Raw genomic sequence first — 17,461 nt, forward strand, 5'->3', positions numbered from 1 at the left:
TTGATGAGGAAAGGGAGAGGACTCCCAGCCCTCTGCTCCTACTGCAGGAACATGCAGGGCTCTTCTGAATGGAGACGTGGATAGAATTTCACAAGCTTTAACAATATTCCTTAGTAGATAGGTCATGACAGTGTAGCTACCCCATTAGTAAACAGCATATTTCTGTTTTATTTTCATGTATTTCTTCCCACTCAAGTCTGACAGAAACAAAAAATACTGCCCCCAGCTTAGTACCCAAACTGCACACACCCTAAACAAAGACACACATTTTTCTAGAGTCAAGAAGTCTTTCGTGTGGGTTTGCAGTGACTTACAGGCATTTGGGAGGGAATCAACCAGGTACCAAGACAGTAATTCCTCTAGTGTACATGAGATCTTAACAAAATAGCCCCATACTGTGCTTCACCCTCTGTGCTCAGACAACCACCCTGCAAGCAAAAGCCTAGTTTCTCTGGGATCAGAGAGATCCACCATCCCATAGCTTGTCCTAGAAAAGCACATTAATTTGGCCTGACTACAAACTCTGGATCAAATCACCATCCCATTTGGGTTAATGGTAGTTTCGCATTGTTTCTCATAGTTTCTCACTGAGTGCCATGACAGCACAAGAAGGCTCCATCCCAGAATGCACCTAGGAGTGATATTTAAAACATCTTAGAATTTAAACATTTCAATATTGAATATTTAAACATCAATGTTGGCATTATTTCCCAACTTACTGAAGATGGGTTCCCTAGTGCTGCGAGGGGCTCCTCACTGTTGCCTGAATACCATTAAGAATGTTTGTTCCCACTTATCTTAACCCTAATAACTGCAGCAAACTGATTTTAAAATAGTGAATCAGGAAAATCTGCAGAAATTAGTAGCTTTTTTGTGTATATTGCACATACTAAACATGCAGAATGAAGAAAATTTAGAGTCATCAAAGCACAATTTCCAAACAGACTTGCTTCATTAAAAAGCCATTTAGCTTCGTAGTTCAAGGTTAAGTTTGTTCCCAGAAGATGAGGTAATTAAGTAAAATAATAATGCTCCCATTAAACAAACCCTGTAATAGAACTGAGCCTTAGTGGCTGCAAAGGAAGGAAACTGTAACTTCTGTCAAAGCACAGGGATGAGATTAGCATTAATAAAGCATTCCTTACAAAGCAGAATGATAGTATACGGGGGAAGGCACATCCAAATAGCTCTCATTTCCACAACGTTTCCTCTTAGATATGGGCTTTTCAATTAGCCATCGGAAAGAAAACTGAAAGTGTACTTTCTCCTTCTCAGTTTCTCCCTGACTATTAATCTCCATGCTGAAAATGGTGCCACCGGTCCATCTTATTGTTATTAGCTAGTGGAGACGTAAAAGAACTACATTCATATTCCTTATCGCAGCCCAGAGGTATTTCCTTTGTGTTACGAGGAGTATTTTGATTAGTTTTGCCTGTGTCTGCAGGGAAGACACAGTTTATATTTTCCACAGCTAACATCATTTCTAGAAATAAAAGTTTGTTCCAGCACTTGCCTGTATTTGTTAGTGGGGTTTAATCGCTGAGGGGGTTTCACTGCTGTGCCACAGCCGTTCCTTTTTTAACTCCTCTTGGTTTCATGACTAAGCTTGAGGCAAAACATTGATAGTGGATTGTTCCTGGAGCCAGTTGCTGATTTTCATCATTTATTTGAGGAATGCAACTTTTCTCCCCTGCAGCTGCACTGTCCATCGGCAGATGAGGATACTCGCTCATTTGCAGAGCCACAGGGGTATTCTCTTGGGAGGGATCTCAGAGGGCTACCCAGTCCTTTTTTACCTATGTCTCATCTTCCCCTAAGGTGTTTAACCTCCTTTTAAGAGCACAGGTGAGGGGGATTCTCCAGCCTTCTCTGGTGGACCTTTAATGTTGCCTGTACCTTCCATCTGCCAACAGAGGGAAAAAATAGTCCTTTTCTCTTTGCAGCAGCCTAATTTATATATTTGAAGCCCATTACCTGAAGACCCACTTCCTTTTCCCTTCATTGGATGAGACAGCCCCGAAACACTCAATTTCATTCCAGATGATGCAGCAGGTGGGGTCTGAGCCCAGGCAGCATTTTTGAGGTAGCCGCCACTGCCAGATGTTCCCACTCCTTCTTGTGCTCCGTGGTTCCCCAGAGCCAGGGTGGTAGAGGGGGGACCACACACAGCATTGCCGACACACAGCCCAGGGTACATGCATGGGCGGACAAGCTATCATGGCATTTTTGCTTTCCAGTAGGAAAAGCTCCCTGGCAAATGTGGTCACGGCAATTCAGGATGACACAGCTCTGTGGCTCCCGGTGGCTTTTTACCACACGGAGGGGAAAGGAAAGAGTAATGTTCTTCCCCTCTGCAGAAAGAGGATGTGGCGGCTGGGCTGACAGCCCCCAGGTAAGAGCCATGGCAGCACCCAAAGCCCAAAAGAAGGTTTGCAACAAACATTGGTGCTCACTTGTTGCTAAAGTCTCACCACAGAGAGAGAGGAAAAATATCATGGTGCTTCACAGGTGTACAGGCTTTGCTTGAGGGAACTGATGGGGAACATAACCCACTTTCAGGTATAACAGGAGTAACACACTCACATTTACACTTTCCTTCTTGAGGTTGCTAACTTTGCATGACTAAATTAGCTGAGGAAAGCAGATTTAAAAAATCAAATGCTGGCAAAGTTCCTGCTGGCTCAAGGAAAAGCAGGGCTGCGTTCTTCTTCAGTTTATCTTTTGTTTTGCTCACAAACCTGAAGCAAGCTGAAGGTTTAGGAGCACTAACTGGGGATCAGAACAAGTCCCTAAATGATTACCTATATTGTTTTGCAGGTGGAAAATGTTTTTTAAAAAAAAACCAAACAAAACAACAATGGCAAATGGGCCCCTGATTCATGGATTCCTGTCACCTCAGGCATTTCCTACTTTGGCAGCCTATGCATATGGCTCCAGATGAAGGGTCAGGGTACACTTCACTGTGAATTTGTTTTCTGGAGCTGTTATTAAGCCCTCCAAGTGCTTTTACTCTCTGCAGTTGCTATTAACCTAAACCATACAGGTCAGGGTTTTGCTTACTGGAATGACATGGGCTTATGTAGAGCAGCCCCCAGGACCTAGCTGAGCCATTGCAACATCTCACATGCAGTGGCAGCAAGCCAGGAGCATCAGAGGCACAACACCTTGGGCCTGTGGAGGGAACTATCAGCACCCAGGGCTGACACCAGCACCCAGGAACTCAGACACTGGGTGCCCAGGCCACCTGCCACTTCTCTTTGTCACCTTATATCCCCGGTCTCCATAAGGTATGCAAGAGCAATGCTCCTCATGTAGAGGCAGTTAGATACAGTGAGTTAACCCGGTATTTATGGAAGATCTGGAGCAGATTCCTTCCATTCTTACAGCTTATACCTCAGAAGAGTCTTTGTCTACTGCAGAAATCTCCTGTGCCCTGCAATCCAGGGAGCAATAAAAAAGGCATCTAAAAAAATGTGGCACCGGTGCATAGTCAGCAGTGCTTGAAATCAAAACAAAGTCTTCAGTGAGAAAAATGAGCGTCCCGCCCTGGAAAAATTCCTGATCCCCAGTTTCCCAAAATGCCATGGCAAAACATTATTATCTTGGCTCTTCCTATCTCTAGCTTGTGTCATTGAAATGGCCTGAATGAAGTTGCTATTTGTAGTGTATAGCTCATGCAAACCTTGTCTCAGTTAAGCCACTTAATTGCTCTTTGGGTTATTAGGCAATTGGCTCTTCTGTAGTAGTTCTCCTTGTCAATGCCAAGATCTCTTGACTCACTGTCATGAGGAAGGCTTCTCCTTCCTGCCAGTGATAATCTGCTCACTACCCAATCACCACTTGCTCCTGCAGATGGGAGCACACCTCCTGTCTTTGTTGCTAGCTTCAGGAATGCCAGAAATGATTGTATTCAAATGAAGGTAGCAAGGTAATGCCATTTTCTCCTTTAATAAACTCTGCAGGATTGAGGCAATGGTAGATAAACTTCCTTATGCTATTCATTAATATTGAATCATTTGTCGAATAACTGTTTGGGAAGTATTGCTATGGCTTGATTTGGAGATCTACAGCCAATGCTGAGTCTCTAATAGATGCTAAAGTAGTACCAGATAGTGCTGTCACCCAGAGAGGTGACTGAGTATTGCCTGTTGTATCATTCATAAATTTAACCCTTACTGGAGGCCACCCCAGGCTTGAGCCATTCTGCCATGAAACCTGATTGAGGAACCCCGTTCACAAGTGCGTGCATCCCTCTCATTTAGTGTAAACCAGGTGCTTTAAGCTCTGTGAATGTAAAAAAGTGTGTTCCTGAATGAGGACTATTATGAACAAGCTCTCTTAAAATCATGAAAACTAATTTTTAAACTGACTCCATTATGAGATTTTACTTCCAATAATGCACTGCTAAAACTCAGGAGCCCACTTCAATTCATGCTGAAGGCATTTAAATTTGAACATGCTGGGAGGGGGTGGGGGGGGGGGGGGCAAAAAAAACAGGACAGGGACTGTCTTATACAACCTTTTTGGGGGAGGTTTCTGTAGTAAGTGCCTGCTGCCGGCAGCTCTCAGGGATGGGATGTGAGGGAGGTCTTTAAGGGCTCAGCCCAGCACTTCTTCCTGCAGATTTCTCAGGTCTCTCCCTTTCTCCATCCTCCATTATCTTTCTCTTCTTACCTACCTTCCTTTTAGATTCAGGGGAGGTCCTTGCCTCCTCGCTAGGCACTGAGGCTGTGTAACGCCTCCCGCACTTCACGTGAAGCACCATGTATTGGGTTATAAGCCACCTAGCAAAGGGTGTTTGCTTCAGGTAGGCAGTCAAACTGAAACACAGCTTCTGGAGGAGATTTGCTGCTTTGGTTTGTACTGAATTTTATAACAGCTCGTTATGTCTGTTTCATCATGGCTGCTTCCTGATGGCCAGGCCACTTCAGCGAGCCAAAGGGAATGGTAGTTTTACCTGTGACACTACCAGAGCAGCCTTCATCTCTCTCTCTGCCAAGGTTTGCTGACTTTGCCAGCTACCAGAGCTTATTCAGCTGGACGCCTATTAAAAAAAAGTCCAGGGGCTGACCCAATCCATCAGTCCATGAACCACCTTTACGAGATGGGCATGATGCACACCCACCTCAGTGGTGGTGGAACAGAGCCCAGCAAAGCTCTGCAGGGTGCAGATGAAACATTCCCTGGCTCACGAAAGGGTTATAACAGCAGCACCCAGGGAACATTCCCCTCCCCACCTACTGCCGCCACCTTCATTCTTTCTTGAAAACACAAACAAGCCAACTCAATTTACATTTTCATAGCTGGGAGTAAGTGATTGCTAGATTAATGAGCACTGTTATTTATATCTAAATAATCACAGTCCTAAACAACTGCTTAGAGGCATCAGTGTGGAAGGTAAGATTCTGGACTATGATTTGAAGGGATTCAGGCAGTGCTTGTCGTCAGAAGGAAGAAAGCACTTCCAAACTACAAAAATGCTTTACCATATTTTGGACAAACTGAGGGAAGTTGGAAGAAGAGACACATGTGAGCACTGTATGCAGACTTGGCTTGCTTAAGGGAGTATGCTGGCCTTAACACTATTCCGAAAAATTACTTTTGCTAAGCAGCTTCCTTTAACCATCTTACACGCCATAACCCTGCTTAGGACTTCGGCAGCACACTGTACTGCCCAGATCCAGAGGGTACCCGGCATCATTCCTCCCAGGCCAGAGTGCACGAAGAGTCCTTGCAAGCCAGCTCTCCCCTCCCTGCCTTTGGCCGAGTTTCTGCAAAGTGAATCTCTTGGTTCAGTGCAGTGCTTGTGAGGCACTTAAATCTCTCTGAGCCCTTAATGAAGTTTTTAAAAGGGCTTCATAAATCTTCATCACTAAGAATTGCTTAAAGCCCTGCAGGGTTTCTCCAGTGGCATTAACCACTAAAACAAGTAGACAGGCTCAGGTATATTTATTGCATTCGTCTTCATTATTCCATAGGTTTTCCTTCTTTCTAGTCTTTTACATAAGCTACATCCAGGAAAGGGAGCACAGGAGTGGGAGCTCTGAGTCAATACCGCCTGTCTGGCAGTTTGTAACCATCTACTACAACTACATCAGATCAGTCCTCTGTTGGGAATGTTTTCTGTGCAGACAGCAACTGTATGCTCATCATTTAGCCTTCCGTATTTAAATCATCATATTATTCCTCATTTAGGAAAGAATCTGATTTTTGCCTTTCCTCTGAAAGCATGCCCCAGGTCACAACCTGACAGCTCCAAAATGGATTAGTTACCTGCCTGCCCTTCTATTTTTTTTCTTGGAATTTTGGCTGACTTTTGGCTTTTTGTAAGTAGCATGAGTCTTCTCTGAAATAACTGCCAGCCTGATGGATATGTAAGGGTTACTAGGAAAATACTTTTTCTTTTTTTTTTTAATTGCTTACATACCGTATATTGTGGCCTCCAGAGTGAGTGTGTAGATTCTGTATACTTTGTATGGGTTGTTTGATGCTTTCCCTCTGGGAAGTGAGGATAGAAAAGACACGAATGAGGTTCACAGACAAACATGCTGGTAAAATCACTGAAATCAGTAAAAGCCTATCCTCCCTGTGTGATAGGAAGGAGTTTAGAAATGGCAGATAAATATTAAGTAGATGAACACGTAAGGAAGTTTATATCTTACCATAGTCTGAAGAAATGGTTCCAGGGCTAATTCTGCAGACAATGAAGGACTAAGGCTCCATAGAGCTCTTGAAGGGTTGCGGGTTCTTGTAGTCCAACTTGGTCCAGCCAAGCTTGGCCCACCCCATTCCATCACAAAATCACACTTTTATGAGCCAGATGATTTTCAAGGGTGTCTTTTTGTTAGGTATGTTGTTTATGCCACCAGGATACAGTAGAGTGCCATGGAAGTGCTCCTTTAGAGCCATTGTAGTGTTATTTTAATTTAGATTTATTTGCATTACAAGAAGGCCTACTAACCTCAGGGAGGACTGGAATGGTGCATGTGGAGCAGAAGAGAAGCAATATGCTAGCACAGGCAAACAAGACCTTCTTATTGAAAAGTTTGACACTGAAGTCTTATTCCTACCAAAAGTACCAGTCATGAGTAACAAAACCTTTTAGGTCCCCAGTCTAGGTCAACACTGGAAGGAAAGATAATGGCTGATGAACACAGTGGAGGCTCAAAAGCCAGACTGTGATGTGTAAGGTGCGTTGCCTGAGGCATTAAAGGAGAGGTCCAAACCCACCTGAATTGGTATTTCTTCCATTGACTTCAGTGGGTTCTTGGTGATGTCATGCTGTGATGCTGTCACATGTGAACAAGTCAGATGATTGCTTTTAATATAGGGAACTGTAGGATGGGTTATATGATGCACTGTGTTGCTTGCTCTAGAATGCATTGGTTAATAATGTGCTAGGGACACACTTCTACCCTAATGGGGAGAAGATTACATATTATCTGACTTCCTGTATGCTAAAGGCTATGCAAGTTCAACCAAGTGCTTACATTGGTGTATCCAAGAATTCAAACTAAGTTGCAGCTTTTGAGTCCTCAAGAGACAAGAATCACAGGCAGAGGACAGAAGAAATCAAAGGACCACTGTCGCCTTCGCCTGAGGTCCATGAAGTGGCAGGAAGTTGGAGAGATAAGAAAGGAGATTTCAGCAAGGGACTCATGGCCTGTGCTTTAAGAAAAGTTGGAAGAACCCCCAATCCTGGCCAAAATGACCCAGCAGAAGTTCCTACTCAGTCCTGCATCACATATACAGCTTGATCTTTAGCAAGTAAGCAAAACACGTAAGGCTGTGATCAGAGACAGGCAAGGGAACACAGCTGAGACACGTAGGTGGCTGTTGCCCTATGGCCAAGGTGTTGTCCCTGACAATATGCCTGCTCCTAACCCTGTCCATTTAAGCCTTCCACTGACTGAAAGTTAGCCGTCTAATTAAATGTCTTTAAGGATATAGGCCTCATGATTCAGCTGAGTCTTTGCCTGCATTATTTCTCCGTGATACAACTCACGTGACTGCAAATCTCTAATGTGAATGAACCAGGCTGGGGTAGGAAAGCAACGCTGGTCCAGCACTTCCGTGCTAGGGCTTTGCAGCAGAGATGCTACATGCCTATGAACATAGCCAGGAAAGGCAAAGTTTTAAGTTCATACAATGAACTATCACACCATAGTCCCATGATAAGCTGCCTTTGGCAGCTAAGCTGCTGCAACCAGCTCCTGCCCCAGATGCTCGTTCCCACCTCTGGCCTGCCATTTGTCACCTCCTCAGTCTACAGCTGCGTGTAGAGCAGTGCTTAAATCAGAGCACTGAAGTGATGGAAGTTAAAAATAAACCGTTCACAGGAGGAGGAGAGGGAGAGCTATTTCTAATTGTAATCATTTCAATAGTCTTTCTTCCCGTGTGGTCCCACAAGGAATTTCATTAACACAACTGGGAGAAGGCAGTGGATTGCTGCGCTGGCACTGGGGTGACTCCTCCAGGCAGAAGAGTCTGTCCTTGCAGAGGGAGAGGATTTCTTAAGCCAGGATTGCAGCAAGGCCAGCACGCTGTAGAACTGCACTGTCCAACATGCAGAATTATGACTTCCCTACCTGGGTCAAAGTCAGACCCAGATCTCCCAGGCTCTCCATTTGCTATTCTGTCTCCTAGATCCTCATCGCATTCATTTTAAAAAGCATTGTATGCAAGCCAGCATTATTATTATTAAATACAAATAAAGAGACACTGAGGGTTTTTTTCCTGTTTTATAAATAAATATTCCTTAGAATCATTCTGAATATTAGCCTCCTCCACAGTTTCCTATAGTATGGGTAGATGTAACCCATTAAAATCTACTCAAATACAAAATGCACAGTAAATTGAGAATACAAAACATAAGAAGAGATGCAAAAAACCAGTTTTATTTAATGAAGTTCATTACATGATCAACAAAGAAAATATTTGTACATTCCTTAAATAGCATTAAAAGTTCAAGGAAAAACATCTGAAAAGAGTTCAAAAGGTTGCAGCACAGCTATGACTTGGAAATTTGCAGAATAATTCAGCAACTTGCTTTTGCTTTGGTCTGCTCATTTCTGTGCTTTGATGAGCTTTGCTGTGAGCAAGTGAGTTACATGTGCAGACCCTTGGTTATGTCTTATGGTTCATTGAGGCACTTCAATAATTTGCTTCTGTTTGAACATGAAACGCATCCACGTGCATCCAGATGCTTCTGCTGGATTACTCCAGAGAGGCACTGCACCAGCGAACCACATAAAATAGAGACAGTTTTCAAACTGCTGTCAAGTCTTGAAATAAGTAATTAATTACTTAATTTTTTTGTATTATTAACATTATTAAATGTTTTCTGTGACATTGGTTGAGTTTCAAAGCACTTTTCAGCAAAATGGGGCAGTAGTTTAATTTCCAGCACACAGAAAAATGAAATAGTATCCTGAGTCCCAAATCAAGGCATCCTCCTTCAGGACTCCTGATCCATGTGCTGGATTGCACCAGTTCCTGGATGCTTGGGTGTGCAAGCAGGTTTTAAATTTAATTTACTAGACTTTCAGTATGTTTAGTATGTCCTTCAATTCTGTTCTAATAAACAGTGCCAAAGGCAGAGTGAGCCGTTTTCATAACTAGATGATATAATTGTCTCATGAACTCTGTACAAATTACCTCTTCTCTGTATTGTTTTCACAGTGTATTGTTTTTCTTGAATAATATGGCACATATCCAGTTAGTATTGCAGTCAATAAATTACCCCGGTTTATAGCTTGATGGCCCACAAATGAATAACTGGCATCAACAAAAATAATAAAGTCTTTTCCTTTTAGTACTGTCAGTACTCTTCATTTAGACCATTAAATTTATTTTTAATTATTAACACATTTCCTTAAAAGCACCTTTTTTTTTTTTTTTTTTTTCTTATTACCAAGAGGTAACCACAGATGAATCACTTTGCTCAGCTTTTAACAAATTTGTGATTCTAAGGTTGACACTAGAGTGTAATGATGTAAAGGAAATTGCATTTTATTGCATTTTAATTAAATAGCTCAACTCGTGCAGGCCTTTCTCCAGCAAAGCTCCCACTGGAGTTTGGTCCTTCATCGTCAGACTTTATTTACTCCTTAAGCTTTACACAGCAGGTTTCTGCTTTCCAAATAGAGGACTGATAAAATAATGTAATCCATTTAGCAGTGTATTTTTGACATTCAGACTGACAGATGCTGGGAAGCATTGTAATGCTGAATACCATAAAGGATATGCATTGTTATTCCTTTTAGTAAAGTGTAATTCTAGGTGTGCTGGATTCTGCTTTTACACAAAGAGTTGGGTGGGTTCAAGGCAGCCTGAGAGCCAGCCCCAGCCTCTGAAACCCCCTGGGATGGTTGGCCATAGCTCCGTGCTCGCTTTGGGAGTATGGACCCAGGGTGGCACTTCTTCCTTGTGCTGAGGAAGAGCACATTCGGGGGCCCTGTTGCCTCCTGGGCCCTGCTGCCACCCTGGGGTGCAGGGGCTGGTGTGTGTACCCTGTCTTCAGGCAGCAAGGAGGTGGCCAAGTCCTTCTCCCTTTGCACTGCACCTGGGCGATGGCACCGCCCTTGTTACCGCAGCTCTGACCTGCTGCGCTGACTTGCTGACTCCACACTTGTATTTTTTCCATTTGCTTAGAAACAGTCACGGAGCCCTGAATGAGGCCATCCCCATCAGCCCCCCCTTCCCATCCGCTTTGCTTTTCTCTCCAATTCTACCCTCAGTCATAACAAAATGGCCAATATGTTCTGCTTTCGCTGTAATAACGCTGGTTGTATTCAAAATGCCTAGATGACATGAAGAATTCAGCCAAAATACCCACATTTAACATTCAGCCAAGCTCTTCTAGGGCCAGCCCTGCTCATTTGGTCCAATCCCATTAAATTCAGGGGGCCTCCTTTTCTAGCCGAGGTTTAATTGTTTGCTTTCCAATTCTCTCCATGCATTCATCCTAGTCAGCTCTATGCTCCACAAGTCCAAATGCTGAGCTATGGTTAGCATATTTCTGTACAGAATATATTTAACCTTCTAGTAGCTACAGCTCACAACCATTAGTTTCTCCTCTCTACGCTTATTAGAGGAAACACTTGTGGGAGATATGTCACCTTCTGGACCTCAGAGGCACACATAGTTCCAAGCAGGCACAAGCAAAATATGTTTTTTCCATTTCTTGCAAGCAGAAACGAAGTTAATTTGTTTAGAAAACTCCTGCTAAAGGAAATGTCATTCAACAATTCTGTTGAAGCTATCAAAAGCAAAACCAAATGGATTTGAAAACTTAGCACAGGTCACAGACGGGGTTTGTGAGATGAGTAGTAACTATTCTTGTAGGTAGTAAGACCTAGAATAAGAGTATAGCTGGAATTCTGGTTTTAGGCTGAATTACACCCCCCTCCAGTTCCATGAGTGAAATATCTTGGAGTATATTCATGTTAGCCCCTAACTTTTCCAGTAAAAAAAATATTTAAAACTTTAAACACAAAGCACAGACAGCAGTTTAAGCCAGTTCAGGGGCTGTTGCTTCCTCTGTATCCTGGTGACCAGGCAGAAAACAGCAGGTTTTGCTCTGGTTTCTGGTGGCTGAGCAGGAACAAGGTGTTAAGATCTTGGCTTCTGGTCCAGGTGTGACAGATCTTTCCTACTACCCCAGGTGTGACCCCATTACCAAAGCAAAAGAGAGAGGAAAAATCAAAACCTGTTGCCTACCCTCTCAAGATGAACCCTGTTGCTAATTTGTGTCCAAGTTGATCTTTTTCTTTAAAGGGTTAAATAATTCAAAAACAACATGAAAAGCTTTATTTTGGGTAAAAGGAAATGTTTTGACAGATACAAGCTTTTCTGGAGAGAAAGAGTTTGGCTTAGCACAGAAGCTGAAACACTTTGATTTATGTAATGTTACCTAAAGCTCTGGTCACTACAGACGGATTGGTGGTCTGCGGGGAGTGGTCCTGCGGAGGATGCCACATTAGAGGCATTTGGGGAAAGCCGAAAATAGCTGGAGAAAAGTCCTCAAGCCAGCTAAGGGCTGCTGAGTTTTCATCTCCCAATGCTGCTATGGCTCTGATAGTTCACCTCTGTTGGATTTGGCTGTGATGCCATGAGATGCTACTGCTGTCACTGCTCTTGTCCTCCTTTCTGCTGCAGTCACTGGCCCACAGAAGTAAGGGCAAGGTAAGTTTATAAGGCTGTGCTGGACACGGAGCTGGGATTTGCCATCTTTCATGTCCATGCAACAGCATGGCATCTGCAGCATAAAGAGATGCTGTTAAACCTGACAGACCCTGACATAAAATCCGGAGAGCATCTAACTTCATTACAGGAACTACAGTACATGCACTCAAATCAGTGTATGATTCACTACCAGAAAAACCAACCTGCAGCAATGTCACAATGAAAATGCACTGCTGCAAAGCAAATAATATATGTAAATTTATAGTGAAACTTTTTTTTGCGTTATTTCACAGGTGAATATTACAGTTGTGTGTGGCTAAACTTATGTTTGATTTTCATCAGTAAATGCTAAATGCATGATCCAGATACCATCCTGGTTACTGGTGGATGTTAGCAGCAAATTCCTGAAGTTATCCTGTAATGCTGTTGCATGGTATTACGTTCAGAGTTTATTGAAAATGCCCAGGACCTTTTTTTTTCTTGAAAATAGTAGTCACTGTACAGCCTGCCATCACATTGATTTACTCTGAGGACTGGTTACTTCAGAAAAAGGCTGCTAACTCTATCCACATTATGAACACCGGAAAAAAAAAAAAAAAAAAAAAAAAACCAACTGGCAACATTGGGATTACTCCCATCTACTTTGCTACAACTGTGTTACATCTTTAAATATTAAAACTATTGTGGCCATCAAGGACTATAACTAAGAAATTACGTATGTAAAATGTATACATATAAAAAATGTAAGAAATTATTACAGCATAAAAAAATCCTTATGTATCTCAGACTACACTACTTCTTGCTTGTATTCATCTAATCGGAATTAAAATGAAGTTGTTCGCCTCCTTAAGATTCAGTCAGCTGTGACCTTTTAAAATAAGTCAATAACAGCAGTGGAACAATAGATTATAGCCACCTAGTTACAAGCATCTTTGAGGACAATCGGCTTTTTAATTGTTCTTTTCATTGTTTGAAAATACTGATGTCCTTTAATAATGAATTAAAAATTCAACGTGGACAGCAATAACGGCTGTACAAAACCAACCTTTTCCTAAAGTAATCGAAAAGTGCGAATTATTTGCACAGCCTCTTTGGTCCTGCAGGCTTAAGCGAAATGGATAAACATTGCCACTGATTACATGAACGAAATGGAAATTGCGGCATTCACACGGCGAACGTATATATTTATACTTTTAACTGCAAACAAAGGCTTGTGTGCACGAAGCCATTGACACCGGGGTGGGGGTCGGACCGACAAACACCCCCCCGCACCCACGCCCCACCCCCCACCAAAAACCCAAAACAACCGCAAAAAGGGTAAGAAAAGCAAAAAGGCAAAAAGGGAAGGAAGGCGTCGGCTCCTCGGAGGTGAATCAGCAGCATCTGCAGCATCTCTTATCTGCGGGCCGGTGGGGATGGGACCCGCCTGGCCGGGACCTGCCTCCGCGGCTCCCTCCGAGACCTCCATATATCAAATGAAGGGAAAAGCCGGCGCCTGCGGGGCGGGGGGGTGGCAGGCAAAGCAAAGGTGGGGGGGGGGAGCAACACGCATTTTGCCTGTCGGTGAGGCCCCCCACGTCTCGTCGGAAACCTCCCCCCATCTCCTCGGTCTCTGTCCTGCCTCCCGTGGTATGCTTGCACATACCTTCCGAGGCAGGAGCCATCCACCTCCTTTCTATAGCAGCGAGGAGCGAGGCTATTAATAGGCTGTCTAATTACTCCGAGCTGTTGTTAACTCTGAAGTCTCTAATTCTGTGATGTGGTTGTTTTGATTTGTTTTTCCAATCCCGCAGGACTTGCATTTACAGAACTGGTCGGACTCGCTCTGGAAGATATTATTTTAACGTTTTAAAATCAACTGTCATTCCAAGCAGGAACAAAGTCCCCAAATTTTGACATTTCTCACGAAAGCAGCAACTGCAAACATTATTAGTTCGGACCAAGGGAAGCGTTTTTCTTGGCTAAGGTTGAGAATTTCGTTGGGTTTTTTTGTCTGGCGCTTGGTCTCAGACATTTCGGTAAGGCAGGTAAATGGCAAGGAAAACTGTTTCAGAAGGGCAGGCTAGGGGTTCCCACGACGCCGAGAGAAACAGCACGGCTCCGCCGGAGCTCAGCACGGACACGCGTGAAACGGGGTTACTCCGGCAAAATGCCTCCAGGAGGACGGATTCATTTTGTCCTGTGGAAAACATTTCGCTGGAAGATTTTGACCGCTCCTGATGGTTTATTTTATTTCCTGGGCAGAGAAATAAGAAGGCAACCGTGCGCGGGGCGGCGGGGGGGAGGTTTGCCCGGCAGGTTTCGATGCAAAAAAACGATATTTCCTTCACGGTGTGCGGTGCTGGCCCAGGGAATACTTGGTGATGGGGGATTTTGCCTGTGGGTTGTGTTTTGTTTTGTTTTGTTTTGTTTTGTTTTGTTTTTAAGTGAAAAAGAATTAAGTCTCAGCAACCTCTGCTGTGCGGATGGGGGGGGAGGCAGGATACCTGATTGCAGGTCGGATTTGATATTGCCTAACATCCGTGATAAGGAACGGAAGGAGGGCGAGGAGAAGCCCTGCTCTGAAGCGGTGGGGAGGAGAAGACCGGCTCCGCTGTGCCCCGCGTTCCTCCGTTTCCAGCTCTCTCCCACAACGAGCTCTCGCAGCAAGAAGCCCGAGAAAAGTTCCCCCGGGCTTTCCGTGTCCGATCCATCAGAAGCGACCCCTGAAAGCCTTCCCCGGCACCCGACTCCGGGGCGTCCCGCACGGCCCCAGGCGGCGGCGGCGGCTCCCACCCGCCCCGAGGCCCTATCCCCCGCGGCGAGGCAGCGAAGCCCCTGGGCGGGGGGGGGCTTTGCTGCTGGCCTCACCCTGCAATTAAAAATAGTATGTGATGTAATATTCGTCACGGCAAGGGATACATGAAACACAGCCCCACCGCTTCGTAGCAAAGGCACTGAGGTACCCCTTGATAAAAGAATCAAAATTAGGCCATTTCAGTCACCGGTCCTCAAAAACCCTTAAAACCGCAGAGAAGCAATAAAACCAAACCTTAGCTCCTCATTTTCAAAGCCTCTGTGTATGTGTTGGAAAGAGACATCCAACAGTGCGTATGCGCCTGTTGGACACAAGCAGCTAAATCGCAACCGTGTTTCTTAGGGTGCTGCGTGGGTTCCTGCTGCCTCCGGTCACCCCGAGAGCGGGAGCGCATCGCCGTCGCCCTGCCCGCCTCGCCAGGGCTCACCATGCGTGTACGGCGGAGCGCCGGCTCCTGGGGTCAAGTTACGCGGCCACAGGAGCCTCTCCTCCGCGCGTTTTGTTGATTTTAATTTTTTTTTTTTTTTTTTTTTTTTTTTTTTTTTAAGGCTGAAATCATTAACCAGGCAGACCTCGGAGACTGGCGGGAGGGCAAATAAAAAAGAAGCTGCAGATCATTATTAAAAAAAGAACAACACAAAACCCACGCTCTCAGCCACTGCTTGTTTCAGCGCCAAAGGTTGAAAGACACCGTGGAAATCACCCAAAAGCACGGCGGCAGCAGGTCACCTGGGACGGGGAGGCCGCGTACTGCGGGGGGGGGGGTCGGGGGGGGAAATAACCTCCTGCCCCGCTCCCCGCCGCTGGGCACTGCTTCAACCGAGGGGAGAGGCGAGCCGCTGGGCAGGAGCGGGGAGGGCTCCCCGGAGCCGGGGCAGGGTGTCCTGCCCGGGGCGGGGGCAGCCGGGGGAGCCTGCTGTCTGCAACCGGCGAGAAAGGCTGGAGCGCCGGGCAGCCCTTCGCTAGGAGTTTTGGGGAAAGAAAAAAATAATCCCTCCTCATCCTTGTGAATTGGGGGCTCCCCCTTGCCATGGGACACATCTGACGGCTGGCAAAGGGCACCCCCGCCATGCCCTACCCCCCCCGGTCTACGGAGGACACTGCTGCTTTGGGGGTCGAGTTCCACGAAGCGCTGCTCCAGCTCCCGAGGCTGTCCCGCCCGGCCCGAGAGGGAGGTGATGGGCGGTGGCAGAGGCCCCTCTCCCTCGGCTGCCGCCGAAATCCCCCTTTCTCCGGCTGGTGCGGATAGCCCCGCCGGCTTCGGCCGCCGCGGGGCTTGAGCCCTGCGGGGCGGGCAGCGGCGGGGAAGCGCGGAGCCGGCCGGGCGGCAGCTCCCCGCTGGGCCGGCCGCGCCTGAGCGCTACCGATGCCCCGATCGATAAATCCGTTTCAATGTCACAGCCGCTGGGGAATGGAAACACTCCGTATCGTGGGGTGGCCTTGATAAAAGTATATTTTAAGTAGCGCGGATAAGCGAACAGGCGAAGAGAGGGGGAGAGGTGCCGGCACGTCGCCTGTAATAACCGCTACGCTTATCAGCCTGGCCTAAACTCCCCAGCAGTTTCTAAAGTACATTAAGTTACATAAACACGGCTCGGAAAAGAATACACTCCATCCTGCGATAGTCACCAAAGTGACCCCTCGCACCGCCTCGCACCCCAGCCCGCCGAGCCCCCAAGGCCGCAGCGCCCCGGGGGCAGCGGGGCACGGCCCGGCTCCCGGGGGGGCCGGGGCCGGGGGGGGGGGCGGCGGGGATGCGGCCGGACCGGAGCCTTCCCCCTCTCCCTAATGCACCCCTGGTAATGGATCAGATTTGCAGAGACCCGGGAGCGGGGGAAGGAGCAACCGCACCGCGCCTGCACACGGCTTTCCCCCAACCTTTTTTGGGGGAGATTGCAGTGCCCATGAGGGGAATTTGCCTTAGTTGGATACAACCCTCTTTTTCCCGATCTGCCTCCTTCCCTCTTTGGCCACAGCGAGCAGGAGCCGTGGCTCCCCCGCTGGCACCACCTCCCCAGCGGTGCCTCTCCGCACCGAGCATCCCCCAGCCCGGATTTTCTCTGCAAAAATGCCGTCGCGCTCTCCCTGCAGATGCTCCCCGGGGTGCCCGCCCCGGCCCCGGGACAGGAGATATCCGAGAGGCTTCCGGAGCCTCGCGGGTGGGGGGGGAAAGTTACGTCAGGGGAGCGGGATTTGGGAAAGGAGTGACGTCATGAAGGGTTAGGAACCGAAGGCTATAGGATTTGAGCGGTTCGAGGGCAAACCTGAAACGAAAACGAGTGGAGAGGAAAGGGGTGATTGGGAATGGTTTCCCACGCTGGTCCCAGTTCAAGCCGGGTTTTGTTATCGGGTCTATCGGAGGAAACAAAATGAAACTTGTAGCCCGGCTATAACGTAAACAGGCTAATCAGCGGAGAAAAAAACCCGAGGCGCCTTAAGTGTAAAACACAGGTCACTTCGGAGCCAGGGAAAGAGGCG

Source organism: Accipiter gentilis, chromosome 2 (assembly GCF_929443795.1).
Source record: "Accipiter gentilis chromosome 2, bAccGen1.1, whole genome shotgun sequence".
Taxonomy (NCBI): domain Eukaryota; kingdom Metazoa; phylum Chordata; class Aves; order Accipitriformes; family Accipitridae; genus Astur; species Astur gentilis.